General features: G+C 33.6%; 1 protein-coding gene across 1 annotated transcript in view; it reads left to right on the top strand.

Moving 5' to 3' along the window:
* The window catches only part of LOC119865105, a 224,333-nt gene that overhangs the window by 150,409 nt on the left and 58,196 nt on the right, over positions 1–15,728 (top strand). The gene's annotated exons all lie outside the window — the stretch shown is intronic.

Consider the following 15,728-nt stretch of genomic DNA (forward strand, 5'->3'; position numbering starts at 1 on the left):
CTTTATGTGTAAGAAGGACCAGTGACTTGCTTCTAAACAACAGAATAAGGCAAAATAAATGGAAAATCACTCCCATGATTTCATTGTGTTACTTATGGCTGTCTTGCTAGAAGACTCTGTGGTTTTGATTTCTACCAATTATGCAATTCCAAAGTCATATTATTTGGGGAAATTTGTTAAATAGCATCTTACATCTAGATACACATTTCTGTCTTAGCCAGTTAGAGCTGCTATGACAAAGTATCATAGATTAGGTGGCTTGTAAACAGAAATTTTAACAGGTCTGGAGGCTAGAAGTCTGAAATCAGAGTGCCAACATGGTCAATTCTGGTGAAAGCTCTGTTCCAGGTTGCAGACTGCTAAATTCTTATTGTATCCTCACATTACAGGAGATCTAGAGAGCTCTCTTTAGTCTCTTTTTTATACGGACACTAATACCATTTGTGAGGGTTCCACTGGCATGAGCTAATTATGTCTCAGAGGGGCAGCCCGAGAGGCTCCGGGGTTTAGTGCCACCATCAGCCCAGGGCCTGATCCTGGAGACCCAGGATCGAGTCCCACGTCAGGCTCCCTGCATGGAGCCTGTTTCTCCCTCTGCCTGTGTCTCTGCCTCTCTCTGTCTCTCTGTCTGTCTCTCTTTCTCTCTCTCTCTGTCTCTCATGAATAAATAAATTTTAAAAATATTTTTAAAAAATTATGTCTCAGAGGCCCCACCATAACACCATCATATTGGGGCTCATGATTTCAACATATTAATTTTGGGGGAACATAAACATTTAATTTGTTGCAGGTATACTGATTATTTTGAGGTGAGGTCACTCGGAAAATAGCATACACCATAAGATCTCTATGCTCTTCCCTTTCTAACTAAAAGCAGTTTGTAAATTTCCAATGGAAAAGATACCTCTTTGTACCAGGAAGAGAACATTATCCCCAGAGACACAGTCAATGCTAAAATGGACCTGTACAAACAAATGTAATAGAATAACTCTTATTTTCTGTTAGTTTCCCCTACATATTTCCTAGTTACTGTTCCAAAATTTATTGCCCCTCACTTAAGTGCTCTTATCTTCTCAAAACCCAACAATTTATTATTCTTTGTTTTAAAAAGGTGTATAAGCTTTTGAACCTGATGGCTTCTTTGAATATTTATTTTCATTTTGAAGATTCCTTTGTACATGTAAAAATCATAAAATCTCTATGCTTTTCTCTTGTTAATACAATACAATCATTCATGGAATACTTATGTTCCAAAGTTAGCCTTATATTTAAAGCTCCTAATTTAAAAAAGAAGGAGTAAATTTACTATTTACCTATTTTACTTTCTTTTTATAAGCAACAAATGAATGTAGAAATATCTGTGTACCTGACAGGGATACAAAGAAAGAAGGCGTGCTGTATAATTTTTTTATAGTAATTTGAAGAAAAGCATACCATAGTGTTAGAAAAGAGGTAATGAAAATGTGAAAAACAAAGCAAGCAACTGGTTATTACAGCTGGAAAAAAAAATTGAGCATCCCCTCTCTAAAAGAAAATGATAAAAATGGCAGCTATCTGAAGCTGCTTCTGAATATCTTGTTCATACTCTTGAAGATTAAGCCTTTAGGTCACCCCATGGTGACCACTAACTGTGCCTAATATCTGCTCCTCTATGGTCAGAGCCCACCTTGTAGGAAATGGATTCCTGTCCTAAAGACAGTCTTCATAGACAATTAAACATACTAGCAGAAATCCTCCTTCTACTCTGTAGCAATAGGAAAGAGGATCCTGGTCTCTCAAGATGGGAATGGGAATGTACTTTCCCCTAGATATGTCATTTCATACAGAGACGACTGTATCATTGGACATTTGTAGCCATTGCATGCACTATTACTGATGGAACTTGCTTTTGGCATGATGATTTCATTGTCATATGTTATATAATGTTTTGGAGAAAATATATTTAAGATATAACATCCTTAGATATGTAAAAAACATCACAGCTAGGTTTGCCTTTGGAGACTGCCACTCTTTATTCCAAAATGTGAACTTGTAATAAGCTTTTGGAGAAGGTTATTACCTTTTTCATACCTCTGTTTTCCATTGGTAAAGTTATGTTGATATAATTTGTTTTTCTGCTTTGCTTTCATCCTGGTTGGCAGCTGCCCAAAGGTTTCCAGTAAATTTGTTTTAGTGAATTACTTTTTCTCCTCTTGCATTTCTCTTTTCTTACTGCCTCTCTGCTGCTGGCTAGATGCCCACTGTACCCTAGTAAGCTTCACTGTAAGAACAGGTGAAAAAAAAAAATCTGTTCATGGAGCTTTAGACAAGGGTTTTATTCAGTTCACACAGTTGACTGGTTCTTGCATCTCCTCTCTTTGGCTAGAATGAATCCATCTTCTTTTCAAATGCTGAGTTTAGCAATTTTAGAAGTTTATTTTTTTTAAAGGACACTGTGAAATACTGAAAGTCTTTTATTATATTTTCTTTAGATTATCTCCATTGCCTTAACCATCTTTACTTAATCTTCTGAATACTGAAGACAAAATAGCTTCCTACTTAAAGTATTTAAATGTGAATTAAGCATATATGGAGACACCTAACATAATGAAATTACTGAAGCAGACAATTTGAGGCAGAGATTTGTTTAAATATTGAAATTGTTAGGTCTTCAGAAACAGTTGACTCTCGGATTAATAGGCAATTCTAAATTAAGAATGATGGTAGGTGATTTGATATTTATGTTGTGCATATGAAGCATGCATGCATCAAAACATATTCTTTTCATTTTGTTACAGTCAGGGGGGTACACAATTTGGTGTGTCTTGTGCAGTAGTTTTGTTTTTCAGTAACCCAGGATGTTTCAGCCCATACATTTACATCATTTAATGTTTTTGACATGAAGAGACATAAAAATAGTTGAACCCTATTGTGGTTCATTTTTTAAAAATGTTTTATTTTTTTTTTATTTTTTTAAAGATTCTATTCATGAGAGACTCAGAGAGAGGCAGAGACATAGGCAGAGGGAGAGGTGGGTTCCCTGCAGGGAGCTCAATACAGGACTCAATTCCAGGACCCCAGGATCACGCCCTGAGCTGCAGGCAGACACTTATCCACTGAGCCACCCAGGCATCCCACTGGTTCATTTTTTTTTTTTTAATGGAGATAAATAAAATGAAAATACTTTCACCCAGTTTGATTATTGAGAGTAACTCCACAAGCCTGTACATTTTGTAAATCCTTTAGGAAATAGTAACAGCATTAAGCTAAATTATATGAAACTATATCTGGTCATATTTTACTAGAGACAAAGAATTGTCAGAGAAATGGCCATTGTTTTTGGCACCCTCTGTTGTAAATATCTATTAAGTGTTGAAATTGTACTACACAAATTATAAAATAGAACAAGACATTGATAAGCTTGAAATAAGACTGAGAAAAAGTGCAACTTCTTTCAGCTTTAGCCTACCATATTAAAACTATATTTTCTGTGTCAGAGGAGATGGTTTTCATAATAAGAGGGGATTCGGGGGTCCTAGGACAAAGTGGCAAAGTATCAAACCTAAGTCAACGGTTAACCCTCTGACCTTGAGGAAATCATTAGACTCGGCTGTGCTTCAAAAAATACCAAAAATGCCTTTGCTGGTATTTTGATATGTTTTTTGAAATGGTCTTAAAATATATAATCTATATTTGTTTCCATAACACTCATTTTTTAAAAACTAATGGTTATTTTAAATTTTCAATGTGACACATTACAGAAAAATTACTAGGTAGTTTGAGGAAGAAGAGGCATTAGGCATTCTGCTATTTGAAGCTTCAGTCATATTTTATATATAGCAAATCTTCAACAAATGTCAGAAGCTATACACTGCCTGATGGTATACTATTTGACTGGGCATGAGACTAGGAAAAGTGATCCTATCTTAGTAGAAGAGAATTACAGCTGTTTTTCCCCCACTAATAATTTTATAACTTCATAGTATAGATGACGCCTTAGATAACTAGCAAAGATAATTACTATCGCTTATATAAGAAAAGTATATTATACTAAAATATGATTCTCAATTCTTTCTTTAATCTAGTGATAAAAGGAAAAAACAATGCTGAAATTAGGTCCATGTCATTCTTAATTCTTTTATGTAATTTTACATATGATCTGTACTCAGCACCAATGTGTGCTTTTTTATGTTTTATTATTATGGAAAAATATTACAGTATTTTATTTTATTTATTTAATTTTATTTTATTTTATATTTGTGTGTGTGTGTGTATTTTTTATTGGAGTTCATTTTGCCAACATATAGTATAACACCCAGTGCTCATCCTGTCAAGATCCCCCTCTCAGTGCCAGTCACCCAGTCACCACCCCATTCCCCCCCCACCTTCCCTTCCACTACCCCTTGTTCATCACTCATATGGGGAATATAAAAAAATAATGAAAGTGATTATAGGGGAAAGGAGAGAAAATGAGTGGGGAAAGTCAGAGAGGGTGACAAAACATGAGAGATTCCTAACTCTGGGATACAGCTTTTATTTTAAAGATAACAAAATTGGGGCAGCCCAGGTGACTCAGCGGTTTGGTGCCGCCTTCGGCCCAGGGCCTGGTCCTGGAGATCTGGGATCCAGTCCCACGTTGGGGTCCCTGTGTCTCTGTGTGTGTGTCTCTCTCTCTGTCTCTCTCATGAATAAATAAATAAATCTATAAAGTAAATAAAGATAAAAAAATTGATAGGCACTGTAGTAAACAGTACAATATCTGACAAATTTGAAAATAATACAAAAGAAAATAATACAAAAAAAACATGAATTTCTCCTTGTTACTACTAAAATCCAGTGCAACAATTTCTCGTTTGAATGTTTTTATTTCGACTTATTTTTCTTAAAGCCAATGGGTTTTAAACTTTCAGTAGCAACACATTAATCAAAGTATTTCTTAAGATAAAATAGAATAATACTTTTGAGAGTGCATATGTTTTTAAGAACATTTTGATTTATTTCCATAAGGCTTTGTGTTGGGGAAGTGTATTGTGTGTGGGAGGAGAGTATTGTGGTGTGCTTACTATTAAAGGAAATTTTTACTGTGGGTCATGATCATAAAGTTAGAAAACTACTATTGCTAGAAAAGTTTGCCTGTGTGAGGAGCAAGAGGGAGAAATGGTGGATGTCATCTTCAGGGAAACAAAAAGTGTATGTTAATTCTGCACACTGTAATGTCTTCCATTCTAGAGAAATATTATAACAGAAGTCAGCTAGTTATCTGAGAGGATATTAATGAAATTATGAGAGCTGTCAGACCTTAATACATACCCAATTTGGCATAAATATAATTGTTACTAATTATATATAAAATTGATACATAGTAAATATCAGTCATGAAGAACTTGCTATGTTCTGTGACCTGTGTTTAAATTATTTACATTTATATATATACTTCTAGCAAAGATCCTATGCTAGAATTATAGATTTACTCAATTTACAGAAAGAAAATTGTGGGAAGACTACTCTGATTAGATCAGCTGAGGAAACTGAAGTCATAGACATTAGATACATTGACCAAATTACACAGCCAGAAAGTGGAGAAGCTTTGATTAAAATTCATAATCATCTGATTCCTCTATATTGATTTCAGAAAGCACCAAGGGTTTTCTTCTAGAAAATACTTTTAATTGGAAAAGGCTCCCTAATTATGTCATAGATAATCATATAACTAAACTTCCTTACCCTTATATCTTCTGGTTTGTCTCTGGGATCATTGCTAGTAACATTAAATAGAAGATTTTCTGTTAATTCTAGCTTTCTTTCTCTGATTCTGTGATGTAAGTTTCAAGGCTTTGGGTACAGTTTCAAAAATCTACTATAAATAAGTGACAACTCTCATTTCTACACCAGTGTTAACCATATTTACACATATGACTTGGTGAAGGTAAGACCTGGTTAAAAATTAAACACTTCTTTTTTTAAAATATAAATTGGAATTCCTACATTTCAAAATTTTAAATACTAAGGAAGTGTTCATGCTCCTGTGCATATCATACACTGTTTTGGATTTGAGGTCAGTTTAGATTTTAGATAGTAAACTTAAAGAGGGGTCTTTGCTTTTTTAAAAAAATCAATCATACATTGATTTTACCTAATGACTATTTTCAAGTTTATCCAGAAACTAAAATTTGTGATCTTTACCTACAATGATGAGTTCATTAATACAGTCAGTTGCATTTTTAATGTCTTTATACAGTGAGTTCCCAATCATGACTCCTGGTCCTCAGCCTCACAGTGAACACATTTCACCATGAAGTCATGGATATTTATTTATTTACTTACTTACTTACTTTCTTACTTATTTAGTATTTAAGCTAAATATTTGTGTAAGTGAGCCTTGCCCTGCGGTAGCTGGATTTTATATCTGTTACCATTTTTGGCTCAAGTATACATGTCTTTAAGTACAGGTATAGAAGAGACATATACAGCATTAGTAGTGGTGACCTCCAAAAGAAAAAAAACTCTGCCATGTATAATAAACACAACCATTCTCACTCTGTTCATGGAAGCAAAGCCTTTTATTTTATAGCCTTTATTTCATTCCTTTGACACTGAATTAGAATTTACTCACTTTAAACCTTTCAATCACTTACAGATTTGTAATTCCTTATATTAAATTTCAAAGTCTAAAGATCTCAGAATTTTTTTTAATTTGTAGCATGTACATTGGTGTAAAACACAAAGTAACTGATCTGAATGTATTCACAGTCTTTATACACCTATTTGTTGTGAATACTCATACATTTTAGCACAGAAAAGTCAATATGTTTAAGTGCAGACTGTTGCCCCAGACCTAATACACATCGGGACCCTAGTGGTGCACATATAGTATGTTACTATCTATTCATATTATTTTTATTTTTTCTAAGATCTGAAAACTTCAGAATTCCAAGTGTAATCTGGGTCAGACAGTACAAAAAATTGGAGGCCAGTATCCATTTCTAAATATATTTTACATGAAATATAAAATATGTTTGGTGTTTTCATGCTAATGAGAATAATTTTGAAAGAATGGCCTAGAGCAGCAATTAGGATTGTTCCTTTATGAAGAGAATTTCACTGCTTTCTAAATATCTGTGGGAATGTAAGAATAATATAATCAGTCTGATAATTTGATTTTAATAGTAGCCTAAAAAATAACATGTATGGCACATTAGTTCAAATGTCATTTTTGGGGGAAGGGCTTTCCTATCTACTTGCTCTGCTGAGGGCAGAATTCATGTCATCTTATCTTGGCTTTCGTGCTATATGGATCTCTCTTACAGCATGCACCACATTACCTATAAAATATGTGCTTTTAGGACTATGTTCTTCCTCTCTAGTCAATGGGTATCTCCATGTCCCAAATGAAACTGATTCCACATTTGAATCCTCAGCACAAACAAAGCCTGCAGTTCTTAATAAGGACTCCATCAATTAAATACAGAAATATTAAGCTGATTTTTCAAAAGAAAATATCTTCACAAAATATAAATTAAAACTGCAACTCTTCACTTTTGGAGTCCCTCTCTCACTTATTTTATTGAGATACATCACTGTATAAATTTAAGACATAGTATAATGATTTGCTTCATATATTATGACTGAAATTTTGTACCTTTTGATCTCATTTTTTGACAATTCTTGTATGTATGTGTGTTTCCTTGGTGTGTAGTTTCCCAAAATAATTTTAATATTCCTACATATTTTCTCTAGAATTCTCTAGAATTCCGTATGATTTGTATAGGATATTATCAATATAGAACACACTAAGTAAAGTAAATATAATAGTAATGGCCTTTACCAGTTTGAATATGAAGACATAGTGCTGAGAGCTGAAATGTTTCATCTCTTTGTTCTTTGCTAAGCAGAGGATAGGATCAATGGTGTGTACCAGCCAAAGCTATCACCTATATTCTTCCCTGGGTTACTAGACTTTGCTAAATGCTTCAGAACTTAAAGACTAGCAAGACCCACGATGGTCCTCTGAGAAATGCCATTAGAAAGTTAAGGCACTGAATATGAATTGACCTCTTCCCTCCCCTTGTGGAAGCTAGTATCTATGAGTGTCTTCCTGATTAGGTGTGGTATTGCACTGGGAGCAGGGTCTCAGATGAGTGTCTCATATTTCCCTACTGGCTTTGGTGAGTCTGATCTCATATTATCCCAGGGTGTAGGAATGTTCCAATTAATTTCTGATTTTTTATGAAGAGCATGTGTCTGTAAATTACTGTTGTATCAGTATGTTTGTGTGGAGGAGGGCCTAGAGCTACTTACTCTACCTTCTTGCTGGCACCACTTCATGGTTTCATTTCTGGTTTTTTGTTTGTTTTTATATTAGGAAAATAAGGGAAAATGTGACTAACACACTTACCACCATGCAGTTGGCTGGTAGAAGTGATGCTAAGACAATCATCTCCTAATGTCCACCTCAGTTTTCTAACAATAAAAAGTTTATAGGTCTTGAACACTATTGACCACCCGTCAAATATCTCACTGTGTAATGCTCATTCAAGGTTCTATTTTGCTTAAAAAGGGGAAAATTGTGTACATTTAATTTTGGAGCTTTTTACAAGTTTTTATTGATCTTGTAGCAAACTAGAGTATAATTTTGGGGAAAATACATTGGGGAAGAAAAGGAAAACAGTGAAGTATTTTAGTTGGCAGTGTAGCTCTTGTCACATTATTTTCAATCAGATAGATGTAGGAGTGAACTGATAATGAAAACACAACTGTGTCATGCAACTAATGTCAACTCATTCAGTACTTGGAGTCAATAATCATAGTTTTGAATAATCTTTTTGCTAATAACTCTTTAGTGAAATTAACATTAAATTTATGGATGTTATTTAGAGGAGTTTTCTATTGAAATAATGTAGAATCTGACTTACTGTTCTAACTTAAGTCTGTATATTCCAACTATAAATCTGGAGATTGTTGTATATTAAATTTATTTGGTGATAAAATGTTTCCCTATAATTGTAATATAAGTACACTAATAATTAAGTAGTTTTAAAAGATCTTACAATTGTGTAAATGTGACCATTAAATAATATATAGAATAAATTATAAAAGCTATCTTCTTTTCTATAGTAGCCATAAATAAAATAGCATCATTTAAATTATCAGTTAAGGATTTTATTTCATTTATCTCTGATTCTAATCCAGAAAAATATGACCTTTAAAGGTAAATTGAGATTTACATTCTGATCCTTTTTAAACCAATTCAGAGTAAGCATAAAGTAAAGAAAATCACCAAATGGTTTCACTGTTAGAATGGTTTCAGACAAAATGGTTTCATTCTTTTGTTTGTGAAATATGATACCCATTGATCCTTTTTGTGTTTAATTATTGAAAGAGATTAAGAGATGTTCAGTATTACTGACATTCCCAATTTAATACTTGAATTCACAATACTGTTATGCAGTATCTATGGTATAACAGACTGCTAACTTTTTTGAATACTAGTTACAGATCATGAAAGTATTTTGATCTTAATTAATTGTCCTGTCTTAAAATGGCAATTTTAAATATTTATTTTAACTTTCTTTTAATATTTTGAATAAGATCTCACAGAATTTTGTCATTGGCAATATATGGATATATCATTCTCATTTCCTTACATTAGAAAAAAGCATATCACTGTCAATAGAACATACCCCCCTTTAGGATTTAAAAAAAAAAGGACTATTAAAATTAACATTGGTACTTTACTTTCAACTTTGTGACCCCCACAAAAAAGGCAGGAAGTATGTTCTTTACAATGTGTTGCTGATTTCTTAGTGGCTAGCAACCAAAACACAAAAACCATAAAAGATGGTTAAAAAGAGAACAGAGTTGTCTTCCTTTTAACTTGTACTGATTTTCCAGTTGCAAAATAAGTTTGTAGGAGCAGTAATTGCATGACCTAATGATACAGCTTGCATAAAACTGTATTTTGTGTAAGAACATCAACCAGAGCATTATTAAGCATAAGGCTTTTGTACAGAATATTGCAACATAGAATGAGTTTAAAGGAATGTTCTAATTTGGGAAAACACACACACACAGTATTTACAGAGCTTTAGACAGAGGTGTCAGTCTAAGTTCATCTAGTTTCATGGATAGTTGGTCAAAAATGATTTTCCAAAGAGGAAGGAAATATTTTGCAGTTTAACATCTGTTGATTGGGTAATTTGTGTTTAACAAGATGAGGGGAGTGGGGCAGTGGTCAGAGCTAATTAGGGTCAAGACAAGAGAAGTCTGTGAAAAATAGGTGTAGGGACTAAGGTCATGCAGGAGCCATAGTGACTATAGTGGCATGTTACCCTATAGTCCTTCCTCTTACTTAGTGAGGAAACTTAGTCTCCTTTTATTTTGTAAGCTCATGTGAAAAATATTCAGTCTTTTGGGTCAGTCTTTTATACTTACTGTAAGGCATAAAGGTACACACTTCCACCATAAGACAAAATAATTACTTAATCTATATGTGTCCCCTATATTGAACAATACACCTCCCTCCTTGTTCAATCACTTTTTTTTATCTTCTTGCTAATTTAAAGCCTTTGCATCAGAGCTCTAGAAAGCACTGTGACATTGTTGCATTTATTCTTGGCGAGACATAAGGCCCTTCTGACCTTTTTTTTTTTTTTAAGATTTTTATTTATTCGAGAGAGAGAGAGTACATGAGCAAGGAGGGACAGAAAAGGAGGTACAAAGAATGAAGCAAACTCTGCACTGAACACATAGCCCAGTGTGGGGCTCAATCCCATGTCAATGAGATCATGACCTGAGCCAAAACCAAAATTCAGACATTTGACTGACTGAACCACCCAGACTCCCCATTCTGACTTTTTTTTATCTTCTAGTTTAATCTTTATTAAAACTGGAGAGGGAAGAATGATTTTCCCTCTTCTCCATTCTTCTTGTTCTTTTCTATATCTCTCCTATCTCAACCGCAATTCTGCTGCATAGGGCTCGCCGAAGTGATGGTTCTGTGGCTTCGCTTGTGAGAAAGGGATAGGAAATACCAATTCGAATTCTCCATACATTAAAAGAGCATTATAGTCCAGTGTTAAAGATTTTCTCAGTAAAAACATAGTGATTCAAAAGTGTGTTAATAATCTCTGAACTAAACTGTGCTTACCATTGTTAATTTTTTTTTCAATCCTTACACCCCAACTCACACATCACTTATTCAAAGAATATTATCTGGATCCATTTCCTACCTCTCACAAAGATCAGATTTTATCTCCAATTATAAGCTTTCATAGTATTATATGCATCTCTTTTTTTTATGCATCTCTTTCAAATCATATACTTATCACTATTCTGATTAATTTATTTTCTTAAAGTAGTTTTCCTTTATATATCATGCAATTAATAATCATAAGAGTCATCTTTGCTATATTATTATGCAGGTCATGGTTTCTGGCACATAGCCTATAAAAATAAATATTTGGTATGAATAATTTTTTACTTTTTTTCTTTTTCATTTTTTCCAGATGACAGAAAATTTATACTGCCCATATTGATGGTATCAACTTATTGATAATAAGTTTTCAAATATTTTGGTGTTTCTACATATGTAGTATATAAAAGGATAACAAAGTTATAACAGGATTTCACTTTTTTTATGTATTTTACTATATTTTATTGCATACTTTTTTACTCATTGAATTTTTCTCTTAAGTATACTTAGTCATTAAAAGTTAATATTACTTTGTTCTCACCTTTAGAAACTTATCCTAATTAGCCTTAAGACTGGAAAAAAAATAAGTTTAGCTCAAGTTTAGTATTATATTTATAATTTTTGTTATATTTTCTTTGACTTTATGTTAGGGGCACTTTGTTACTTTCTATTTTTGATACTGAATTGTACAAATTCTCACTTTAAGTTATACTATTTTAAAGTCTTTTTAATTAGGGTTGGGTGCAATTTAAATGGACTCTCCTTTTATAGTTAAAACGTTGCTGAACTTTTGCAATGCTTAGCTGAATGTTTTTACCCTTTGTTGTATGGTTGACAGTGTTGCTAACTTAGAAAAATATCAATTCTAATTTATAAAGTTTTAGAAAGGTTTTCAATTCAAAAGTTAAAATGTAGTCTAAACCTAAATGAAACTTTGGAGTTACTTCTATTCTCTACAATAAAATAAATCACTATGAATTTATTAATATTAGAAATATCATTGTCAATTTGCATTTTAAGAAATAAACAGAAAGACTTATTTGTATTTTTACATCTATTGTATCTATATTTCATGAAATCAAATCATTTATATATTTCAGGTATGTATAATATATGTAAAATTAACTATAGGGTATTGTTCAGGTAAGAATAAAGACATGAATCCTCTCAATCATCACACTTGGCCAGATCATTTTTTTTATCATTGATCATCTATATAAATGTTATAAAACCTATATGAGCTTCAATTAATATTTAGAATAGAGGAGAAATTTTTATATCAGTTTGGTATTATTGGGGAAATTTTCACTGAAGTGATATTTGCTTTAAATACTATCTGATAGTGTTGTAAAAATGAAATAAGATTACACATGCATAAGTTAGAGTACTCTACATATCATACAATAAATATTCAATAAATATTGGCTGTCCTTTACTTTTACCTAAACATAAAAATACCGTAGTGGCGAAAGACATTTGCAAGGTAAGGATCTCAAAGGGCTTTTGAGGGTAATTCTCTTATTCAGTGTATACTTTAGTCCCTCCAAATTGAAGGAAATAAGTGTTCTCACAGGCTTCACTCATCCACTTACTATGTTTCTTGCGTCATGGAGCCTTAACATTTGTCTGTTGCCAACAGTGTTTACGTATTCATTCTTTTCTGAACTACACTGAAAGTCCTTAAATGCCAGTAATTTAATTGTCTGTTTATTTCACTGCAGAAGGCCCTGTGCATAAAGCAGTGTCTGGTACATGTTTGACACATTGTAATTACTCATCTCCTTTAACCTTTGAAATCTCCCAGTAGGAGGCACCCAGGTGGCTCAGTAGGTTAAGCTTCAGAATCTTGGTTTCTGCTCAGGTCTTGATCTCAGGGTCTGAGACTGAGCCCTGCATTAGGCTCCACACTCAGTACAGTGTCTGCCTGAGACTGTCTCCCTCTCCTTCTTCTCCCCCTACTTGGGCATGGTGTCTTCCTCTCTTTCCCTCTCTCTTTCTAAAATAAATAAAATCTCAAAAAAGAAAGAAAAGAAAAGAAAAAAGGAAAATCCCTTTAGGTAGGCACTATTGTTAACCTCATTTAATAGAAGAAGTAACTAAGGCAGCAAGAGGTTAAGTGACTTACACAAGGACACATAGATAGTAATCAATAAAGTCACCAGAAGACTTTTCAGATCAATTGCATCAGGCTCACACTGAGGAATACTTGTAACATTAAAGTTTTGTTCATGTAAGAAGAAAACCAGATTTTTATGGGTGTGTGTATGTGTGTGTGTGTGGGGGGGTGAGGATAAAAGAAAAAAAAGCCTTTAGGGTCTTTCTGAGAAGGACAATAGTATGATATAAATGTTTAGAAAAGTACATAGGTTGATTTCTATTTCTTGAAATACAGTGGACTAACATTGCTCCTGAAAACAACTGAAACTCTTGGGTTTAAAAATAAGTAAGTAAATAAATAAATAAATCATAATCACATATAATCACAAGTTGGCAGGAAGGAAAAGACAACTGAAGTGCATATAGGGATCTGACAGGAATTTTTCAAGCAATGATCATAAAAATGTCTCAATAAGAAATCACAAATACTCTTGAAAGAGATAAAAATAGATTTTTTAAAAAAGATTTTATTTATCTATTCATGAGGGACACAGAGAGAGAGGCAGAGATATAGGCAGACGAAGAAGCAGACTCCATGCTGGGAGCCTGATGTGGGACTCAATCCCAGGACTTGATCCTGAGACTCCAGGATCACTCCCCAGGCTGAAGGTGGTGCTAAACCGCTGAGCCACCCAGGCTGCCCAAAAGTAGATTATTTCAACAAAGAAACAAAAAGTTATTAAAAAAACCAAATGAAATTTTAGAAGATCAAAATAAAACTAAAATTTTAAAATATATATTGTTAAATAGGCTCACTAGTAGAGTGAAGATAATAGAGAATAGATGGGGATCCCTGGGTGGCGCAGCGGTTTGGAGCCTGCCTTTGGCCCAGGGCGCGATCCTGGAGACCCGGGATCGAATCCCACGTCAGGCTCCCGGTGCATGGAGCCTGCTTCTCCCTCTGCCTGTGTCTCTGCCTCTCTCTCTCTCACTGTGTGCCTATCATAAATAAATTTAAAAAAAAGAAAAGAAAAAAAATAGAGAATAGATGCAGTAAATTTAAGGAAATATCAATAGAATTAATTCAGTTTGACAAACGAAGAAGAGAGTAGAAAAAAAGTGAAAAGGGACTCTAAGATATGTGGAACAATAACAAAATATTTGTATCATCAGAGTTCCCAGAAAAGGAGTGAAAGAAAGTGGAAATAAAAGAGTATTTGAAAAAATAATGGCTGAAAACTTCTCAAATTCAGAAAACTCCATAAACCTACAGTTTAGAAAAATGGAAAAATGGCTTGAGCCCATTTTGCCAGAGATTTTATACAGTTGGCAACATAAAAATATATTCAACATCATTAGACAATAGGAGAATATAAATTAAAACCACAATGAGATATCACAACATACCTATCAAATGGCTAATATTACTGGGGGAAAAATAGTGACACCAAAGGCTGCAGAGGACATAGAAAAACTGGATGGTGGAAATGTATAAGCTACTTTGGAAAACAGTTTTAAAATTTCTTACGAAATTTAACCTGAGGGATGACTAGGTGGCTCAGCGGTTGGGCGTCTGCCTTTGGCTCAGGGCGTCATCTTGGAGTCCCGGGATTGAGTCCCACATCGGACTGCCTGCGGGGAGTCTGCTTTTCCCTCTGCCTGTGTCTCTGCCTCTCTCTGTCTCTCATGAATAAATAAATAAAATCTTTAAAAAAACAAATTTAGCATGAAATTACCATAACACCCAGCACTTTTACTCATGAGCATTTATCCTTGACAAATGAAAACTTATATTCACACAAAAATCTGTACACGGATGCTCAGAGCAGCTTTATTCATATTTTCCTAAATGAAAACAACAATTGACTTTTAATAGTTGAATGGCCAAACAATTTCTGGTACATCGACAGCAATGGAGAGGGATTGATTGATGATTTCATCACCAACTTGAATGAAACTTCAGGGAATTTTTCTGACTGAAAAGAAGCCAATTCAAAAAGGGAACGACATACTATGTGATTTTGTTTAACATTTTTGAAATGCAAAATTATGGGAGTAGAGAACAGATTAATAGATTAGTGGTTTTTATTGGTTAGAATGGATAGGTTTAGGAGACATGTGACTTAGTTATAAAGAGCAACAAGAAGGATTCTTGTGAATATAGCATTGTTTTATGTCTTTACTCTGTTGCTGGTTGTAAGAACCTACACATGATAAAATTAGATAGAATTAAATACATACACATGCACATGAATGAGGACAAATAAAATGGGAAATCTGAATAGGTCAAAGGATTTTAAAATGTAATATCCTGGTTGTGATACTATAGTATAGTTCTATAAGATACTACCATGGGAAGACTGGGTAAAATTTACAGTTTCTCTATGTCATTCCTTATAACTGCATGTGAATTTGTAATTATTATTTTTGTCAACTTTAGCTCAATAAACCTGGTTAAATA

The sequence above is a fragment of the Canis lupus genome, chromosome 22 (genome assembly GCF_011100685.1).
Source record: "Canis lupus familiaris isolate Mischka breed German Shepherd chromosome 22, alternate assembly UU_Cfam_GSD_1.0, whole genome shotgun sequence".
In the NCBI taxonomy this organism is placed as follows: Eukaryota; Metazoa; Chordata; class Mammalia; order Carnivora; family Canidae; genus Canis; species Canis lupus.